The 9,329-nt window shown below is 33.7% G+C and overlaps 1 long non-coding RNA gene across 1 annotated transcript; it reads left to right on the forward strand.

Moving 5' to 3' along the window:
* The first annotated feature begins 5,718 nt into the window (after window positions 1–5,718).
* On the forward strand, window positions 5,719–8,636 carry LOC307231386. The gene is made up of 3 exons (XR_013844200.1): window positions 5,719–5,856; window positions 6,825–6,932; window positions 8,608–8,636. It is a non-coding gene; the product is annotated as an uncharacterized lncRNA (long non-coding RNA).
* The last annotated feature ends 693 nt before the right edge of the window (window positions 8,637–9,329 follow it).

Raw genomic sequence — 9,329 nt, forward strand, 5'->3', positions numbered from 1 at the left:
GGGACACCTGATGACCCCGGGATCCTCTGCACCTGGTACACGGGGAACACCCGGTTACGCGGAGACCTGTTTAGTAAGTACTTGCCGCTTCTCCGCGTAACGAGGTGGGGACCCTGGGTTTAACTTCGTATTTCAAGGTTCATGTGCAGTGACCATAAAACATTCAAATAGTATGAGTAATTCTAGATTATATATATATATATATGTGTGTGTGTGTGTGTGTGTGTGTGTGTGTGTGTGTGTGTGTGTGTGTGTGTGTGTGTGTGTGTGTGTGTGTGTGTGTGTGTGTGTGTGTATATATTTAAAATCCATAATCTACATTTTTACTTCAGAAATTCTAGTTCTCACTGAATCTTAATATCACAATGTAGAAATGATGACAGTGGATTGAATATATTCTACTGTGCAAAGTTCCGGGCCGCTGCGCCTGCGCCTGAGGCTGCGGCCTAGGGAGCTCTCCGTGGTCCTGAGGTTCGATGCCAGTTTTGACAACTTTGTCAATATTCCCTGTAACTTGGAGTTGTTTTGTCGATATCTTCCAAGTTTAATAGGAATTATGGAACCAGCTGCTTTTGGAGTGAGTTTTTAAACCACGGACTGCTGCGTGTTTTGCTACCTACAGATCCCGTGACACAATAATAATAATAATAATAATAATAATAATAATTTACAGATCACTGGAAAGGCGGCCGGAAGAGCCAGCGCGATCACTTTGTGAACACGCCCCTCTGTGCTGTACGCCAAGCAGAGGTGAAAAAAATAATAATAATAATAAAGAAGAAGGAGTGTGTGTGTGTGTGTGTGTGTGTGTGTGTGTGTCTGGGGCGAGGTCCTGGGCTAATTAAATGTGTCATGATCACTTACAGTAAAACAAAAGAAATAAAAGTAAAGAACAGCGGCGGTGGCACGATCGGTTTAAACAGAGCTTTGTGAAACACGGGGCAGCTAATTGCAGGGGTCAGAGAGAGCGGCTCATCCACATAAAACAATGAGAAAATACAGAGAAATGGAATGGGAAAAAAATATATAATTAATCTCTTTATGCATTTATGACAATTTATTGTAACAGTTTATACAGAGTTTGTTCCACTAGGAGACCATCAGGCCAGTGCCCCTTATAGGCTCTGCATGCCAATGAGCTCGACTGTTTAAGTATTTTGGGGACAAGTGAATTAAAAAAAAGAATTTGTAAAATAATTAAATGATAATTATAATAAAATATATGCAATATTATTAAAATATATTTATTCGAATAAACATCGAAATATTTATTATTAATATTATTCGTTATAATTTATTTTTAAGTATTTATTTAAATAATTATGAACACATTTTAAATTATAAATTGTATACATATATACGTATAAAATAAATATATATACATATATACATATACATTATACAATTGCGTTTACCCCCGACTGTCTGGTTTTTAGTACATTTAAAGACGGATCCTTGGCGTCCTCGTGTGGATGGTTTTATATTACATACACAAACTTTATTATTCTACTTTTATTTTCCTTGTTCTTCTATGAAATCTGAAAATCTTGGTTTGATTCTGTTTGTGTATAATTATTTTGTGAGGAACAATTTCATGAGTTTTCACAAAGAATGACACATTTATTATTACAATTATTATTATTATTATTATTATTATTATTAGTAGTAGTAGTAGTAGTAGTAGTAGTAGTAGTAGTAGTAGTATTGTTATTATTATTATTATTAGTAGTAGTGTTATTAGTAGTAGTAGTAGTATTGAGTCTAATTCCTTTTGAATGGAAATGTAATTTGTGATTTTTTTCTATATTAACAAAGCTACTATTTCATGGTATGTTAGAAAAGGTTTCATGGTTTGGAAGTGCATATTATAGTTATACTCTAACTTTGGAACAATCAAGTTATAATAATAATAATAATAATAATCATCATCATCGTCATCATCATCATCATCATCATCATTACCTATATTGCTATTTTATACACAAAATGCAACTCAAAGTGCTTCACATGCACATAAAATAAAAAAAATTGAAAATGTATAAAAATGACAATACATACATACATTTAAAAGAAAACACACAAAATGCATTTACATTACAACATTTGTAAATATAATACTCAAGTTCAGTTACCATTTTCAACTAATTGGAAACTGCACTGATCATCACACACATCACAGATCACACACTTGAACTTATGAATTATACTGTTTTTACTGTTTTTAGAATTAAACTATTTTAAGAAGTATACTGTTTTCACTGTTTTTCGAATTATACTGTTTTTACTGATTTTCGAATTATACTGTTTATCGAATTATACAGTTTTTACTGTTTTTAGAATTATACTGTTTTTACTGTTTTGAGAACTATACTGTTTTTGGAATTATACAATTTTTATTGTTTTTAGAATTATACTGTTATAAGAATAATACTGTTTTTATTGTTTTTATAATATACTGTTTTTAGAATTATACTGTTTTTTACTGTTTTTAGATTTATACTGGTTTAGAATTAGACTGTTTTTAGAATTATACTGTTTTTATTATTTTTACAATGATACTGTTTTTACTGTTTTTAGAATTATACTGTTTTTATTGTTTTTAGAATTAAACTGTTTTTATAATTATACTGTTTTTATTGCTTTTAGAATTAAACTGTTTTTATAATTATACTGTTTTTATTGCTTTTAGAATTAAACTGTTTTTTTATTGTTTTTATAATTATACTGTTTTTAGAATTAGACTGTATTCAGATTTACTGTTTTTTTTGTTTTTAGAATTATGCCGTTTTTAGAATTATCCGGTTTTTAGTGTTTTTAGAATTATACTGTTTTTATCGTTTTTAGAATTATACTGTTTTTAGAATTATACTGTTATAACTATTTTCAGAATTATACTGTTTTTACTGGTTTTAGAATTATACCGTTTTGACTGTTTTTAGAATTATACTGTTTTGACTGTTTTTAGAATTACAATGTTTTTATTGTTTTTAGAATAATACTGTTTTTATTGTTTTTAGAACTATACTGTTTCGACTCTTTTTAGAATCGTACTGCTTTTTTTGTTTTTAGAATCACACTGTTTTTATTGTTTTTAGAATTATACTGTTTTATAGTATTTAGAATTATACTGTTTTTATTGTTTTTAGAATTATACTGTTTTTATAGTATTAAGAATTATACTGTTTTTTTTGTTTTTATAACTATACTGTTTTGATAGTATTTAGAATTATACTGTTTTTATTGTTTTTAGAATTATACTGTTTTTATAGTATTTAGAATTATACTGTTTTAATTGTTTTTAGAATTATACTGTTTTTATAGTATTAAGAATTATACTGTTTTTATTGTTTTTAGAATCATACTGTTTTTATAGTATTAAGAATTATACTGTTTTTATAGTATTAAGAATTATACTGTTTTTATTGTTTTTAGAATTATACTGTTTTTATAGTATTTAGAATTATACTGTTTTTATTGTTTTTAGAATTATACTGTTTTTATTGTTTTTAGAATTATACTGTTTTTATAGTATTTGGAATTATACTGTTTTTATTGTTTTTAGAATTATACTGTTTTTATAGTATTGAGAATTATACTGTTTTTATTGGTTTTAGAATTATACTGTTTTTATAGTATTTAGAATTATACTGTTTTTATAGTATTAAGAATTATACTGTTTTTATTGTTTTTAGAATTATACTGTTTTTATAGTATTTAGAATTATACTGTTTTTATTGTTTTTAGAATTATACTGTTTTTATAGTATTGAGAATTATACTGTTTTTATTGTTTTTAGAATTATACTGTTTTTATAGTATTTAGAATTATACTGTTTTTATTGGTTTTAGAATTACACTGTTTTTATAGTATTGAGAATTATACTGTTTTTATTGTTTGTAGAATTATACTGTTTTTATTGTTTTTAGAATTATACTGTTTTTATAGTTTTTAGAATTATACAGTTTTTATTGTTTTTAGAATTATACTGTTTTTATAGTATTTAGCATTTTACTATTTTTATTGTTGTTAGAATGATACTGTTTTTATTGTTGTTATAATTATACTGTTTTTATAGTATTTAGAATGATACTGTTTTTATTGTTGTTAGAATGATACTGTTTTTATTGTTGTTATAATTATACTGTTTTTATAGTATTTAGAATGATACTGTTTTTATTGTTGTTAGAATGATACTGTTTTTATTGTTGTTATAATTATACTGTTTTTATAGTATTTAGAATGATACTGTTTTTATTGTTGTTAGAATGATACTGTTTTTATTGTTGTTATAATTATACTGTTTTTATAGTATTTAGAATGATACTGTTTTTATTGTTGTTAGAATGATACTGTTTTTATTGTTGTTATAATTATACTGTTTTTATAGTATTTAGAATGATACTGTTTTTATTGTTGTTAGAATGATACTGTTTTTATTGTTGTTATAATGATACTGTTTTTATAGTATTTAGAATGATACTGTTTTTATTGTTGTTAGAATGATACTGTTTTTATAGTATTTAGAATGATACTGTTTTTATTGTTGTTAGAATGATACTGTTTTTATAGTATTTAGAATGATTCTGTTTATATAGTATTTAGAATGATACTGTTTGTATTGTTGTTAGAATGATACTGTTTTTATTGTTGTTAGAATGATACTGTTTTTATAGTATTTAGAATGATTCTGTTTATATAGTATTTAGAATGATACTGTTTTTATTGTTGTTAGAATGATACTGTTTTTATTGTTGTTAGAATGATACTGTTTTTATAGTATTTAGAATGATTCTGTTTATATAGTATTTAGAATGATACTGTTTTTATTGTTGTTAGAATGATACTGTTTTTATTGTTGTTATAATTATACTGTTTTTATAGTATTTAGAATGATACTGTTTTTATTGTTGTTAGAATGATACTGTTTTTATAGTATTTAGAATGATTCTGTTTATATAGTATTTAGAATGATACTGTTTTTATTGTTGTTAGAATGATACTGTTTTTATTGTTGTTATAATGATACTGCTTTTATAGTATTTAGAATGATACTGTTTTTATTGTTGTTAGAATGATACTGTTTTTATAGTATTTAGAATGATACTGTTTATATAGTATTTAGAATGATGCTGTTGTTATTGTTGTTAGAATGATACTATTTTTATTGTTGTTATAATTATACTGTTTTTATAGTATTTAGAATGATACTGTTTTTATTGTTGTTAGAATGATACTGTTTTTATAGTATTTAGAATGATTCTGTTTATATAGTATTTAGAATGATACTGTTTTTATTGTTGTTAGAATGATACTTTTTTTATAGTATTTAGAATGATTCTGTTTATATCGTATTTAGAATGATGCTGTTTTTATTGTTGTTAGAATGACGCTGCCATTTGTCGTTCCACGGTTCAACGGTCTTATTGAACATGAACGCCCTCTCACGTTGTCTCGCGCGGAAAGATCCCGCCGCCTATTGGTCAAAGCAACCGTCAATCGACAGGGAGGCGGGTTTTGCCGTCGACATCCCACCTCCGATTGGTCGGAATCCGCCACGCGAGCCGCCCCGACAGAAAGGCCCCCGCTGTGATTGGCCCACCGGGTCATGGCAACAAGCTACGTTGACGGCACGTCCAGTGACGCCGCCGTCTTCGAGCGAGCCGCAGCAAACAAGCCAGCGGGCCGGGGCTGCATGTCCGTGCTCTCGACTCACCGCCGCTACACCACTTACGACCCCTCGCCGACTCCCTCTCTCCTCCCTCCCCCCTTCCCCCACCCCCCCCCCCCGACACAGCCGTTTTTATTTCTCCATTGGTAGACACGCACTGTTACAAAGCTGAAGTCGCTCTGTTAAAGGTAAGGCGCACTCCTCCCTGGGAGAACTGGCGGCGGCTTTTACTCCAAAATGGCTGACGACAGCTCTCCGTAGCGGCTAGCCTGTTAGCATTGAGCGTGTTAGCCTCTCTGCCCAGGCTTCTCCACCCGGTAGAAAATGGCGTCTCTGGTTTAACTTATTTCAACACTCGCAAATGGCCATCGTTCGATGTCACACTTCAGGCTTCTGACGGTTTGATTTTTTTTTTTCGGTCAATTCGGTAGGAGGCCGCAGCCTAATACGTCTTAAGTCGATTATGATCAAACGAACACGATGTGACGTTACCCCCAGGCTGTGCTAGCATGCCCACCACGCCGCCGCCGCCTCCTGTTTTACCGCAGCCCGGTGAAAGCGGAAGCTAACCTGAATTCTACTCCCCCGAATAAGTCGCCCGACTGCTGTCCCTGACAGACACTAGACGTTATTGGGTTTTCTTTTTTTTTTTATCAGACCACCCGGGTAAACTAAACTTCATCACGGATGCTGTGGTGTCTGTTTCGGGCAGGTTACCCAAGTTAAAGGGCTTAGCAGCCGTAGCACGCTCGGACGGCAGTACAATGCATGACGTCAGTCGCTTTTATAACGAGTAGTATGAGAACAACCGTGCATCGCAGTCACTGCTTAACTCGCTATAGGAATACATAGTGTTAGTGTAGTTATTTGTGTGTTTTTTTTTTTTTTTACATCGTCAAATGTTGTCTTTGCATTTGGAAAGGGCTTAACGTTATCATTACTGTTATGGCTCTTTGGTGAAACTGACCCTAAACGTGTAGACGCTGCGACACTGCTCCGATCTGGATTTTATTAAAAACTGGTTGACCAGTAATAACCAAATGTGTGTTTGTATTTGTAGTGTAAATAGACATGGGATCATTTTTTTCTTTATTTGAGAAATGTGTTTTCTTTCTCTAATTAACCCCTGTGTGTTTTTTCCTCTTCTGTCCTCCAGCACCGTTTTCCCCAGCCTCCCTGTTATTCTTATTCTTTTGGGGATTCCTTGTTGTCAAGCCGCCAAAGTGGAGAGTGTGATCGCAGAAGGGGGTGCTTCTCGTTTCAGGTATTCGGGGCAAATTTGGACAACGCAGTGTGTGTTTTATTTTTTATTTTTCTCTAGCGTTGTGTCATGCGGGAGCTTCCGGTCTGTGCGGCGCAGCAGGATGTGCAGGGCTTAAAATGGCGTCAAGACGTTGCCTCTGGAAGCAGTGCGGAGTGGGGTGGGGGGATAATTAGACCTGAGAATTTTTCTTCTGGCTCAAACACACACCCAGTTAAGCAAGTGTTCCCTATGCCGGGGTAACATGATGACTGATAAAACAAAATGATAATTGAAATTAGTGATAAGTGAGGCTCATAACCCCCACCTCGAAAATTGTTTTCTTTTTTTATTCTGATGCATCGATCGCTCATCATCTAAGCACTAACCAACGCAAGCAGACTTAAGTAATTATGTTGTGATTGGAATCAATGGCCTCAGTGGTTGCAGTGAGGGCAAAATGGTACAGTTATTGGAATCTAGGGTTGTTTAAATCACAAAGGACAGCTGGAGGAAACTATCAAAGGGGTATTATAAGTTATATATGTTTACATATAATGGTCAGTTGTCTCAAATCCATATGGATGGAGCATAGGGGATGGAAATAATTAGCTGAGAGTGTATCTGGGCCAAATGTCATCTTTAGAAATGAAGACAATTTGTACAGTGTGAAATCTTTTTAGCTGGGTCTTGAATACCAGTCGCTATTAGCGTGGTCTAAGTTGGGCTTTCATCATAAATCTCTTCTTTAGGGATACCAGCCCCTCCCCTCCCTTCCTGGCAATTTTGCCCAGTCACATGGTACTGATATTTATAAGTACTACAAAGGGCATTTCCCTTCTCCCCTGAATGTGCACACTGTCATGCTGGTAGCTGCGTCTTAAGCTCCAAAACCATTGAGAGTGACAAGATTTAGTCCGCAAATACACGATAGGCCTCACCACGAAACTCTTAAAATTCTTAAAAACTATTGCTCTTCAATTGAGCCTACTTAAAAATCAGTATCAAATTTAGGAAACATATTTCCCTCAATTTTGTGCGTGCCTCAGGTGTTGCCATTTCGTAACTAGGATAGCTGTCCATGTTGAGTAATAGGTAGGCACCCAATAAATGCCAAAAAGGCTGTGTAGGCGCTGTGCGAATAAGCCATGGTGAGAACATCTGTGACGAGAAATGTATCTGTTGTCTCAAAATAAGTGCTCTCCCCCATAGCAAGTTTATTGAAGTGCTCAAATTAGTACAAATAGGCCATTACTGTCCGTTTGTCAATGTGCCCATTGGTACTCAGCATATCTAACAAATACTTAAATTTAGATTTTAAAAATGGTTATGATCAGTAGCTTAATAGGTATGATATCTACTCTATCTCTTTGTGTGATAGTGGGGAAGTTTGTACTGTAACTGATTTTTCATTCCAAGCCCAAAAGTTTCAGCAACACAAGCAGTTTGGTCTCATGGTGAAATATTTTTTTTTTTAGAGCACAGGGAAGGTTAAGATACTATTATTCATCCCGTAGTTCATATTGTTTAAAATTCAAGAGTGACAGCCTATTGCTCACAAAAAAATCTTTGAAATATAAGCTGTCTGTAAAACACTAGTTTTAAGAAAGGCTCCTGTCGCTGAAGTGTCACCTTGTGTGCTTTTCCCTCATGTACTCAGTGTTCCTTCCTCTCCCTGTGTCCCTGTGTGTTGTGACAGTGCTTCTTCGGGGGGAGGATGTGGTAGGGGTGCACCTCAGCACTATCCCAAGACTGTCGTCAACAGGTGCGTCACTGGGCACTTAAGCAGAACACAACTCATTTGTGGCAATGGCAGCCTCAGATGAGATCAGTGACTTGGGAGTCGGTCTGTTTTCCATGCTTCTGTGTTCTAAACCAGCCCTAAGCAGTGAGGTCCATGTTGTGAACTGTGCCAGAACAGGATCTTGCAGCACTATCGCTTGTGTACTTTTTTTTTGTTTTTCAATTGGGAGGGGGTGCTGATTTGCTCAATGCAGATGCACAATGGATCACAAGCGTGTGTACTGTACCTATGTGTATTCCTCTTTGAGTGTCCTTTTCCCAGTGGCGTTCTTCTTTTCTGGACACAGGGTGTAAATGTTACTGTGGACCGACTCTGTGTCCATCCTTTTTGTTCCCACAGCGAGTTCCTGGGGAAAACCCCAGGGCAAAGCGCTCAGAGATGGGTTCCTTCACGAAGCACTAGACGAGATGTCAGCTCCAGCAATGAAAAAGAGCGACATGATGCAATCTTCAGGAAAGTGAGAGGGTAAGGTTCCATCTTGATTCTCCACCCAAGAACAACTATGTCTTTGTAGTGTGGAAATAATGTAGTATGGGAAAGTGACCATGCACAACAAACATTGCACAATGTACATAATTATACACATAGTTTGTGTTGGTCTGATTTTATTTTTATGT

The sequence above is a fragment of the Zeus faber genome (assembly GCF_960531495.2).
Source record: "Zeus faber genome assembly, chromosome: 6".
Lineage (NCBI taxonomy): Eukaryota > Metazoa > Chordata > Actinopteri > Zeiformes > Zeidae > Zeus > Zeus faber.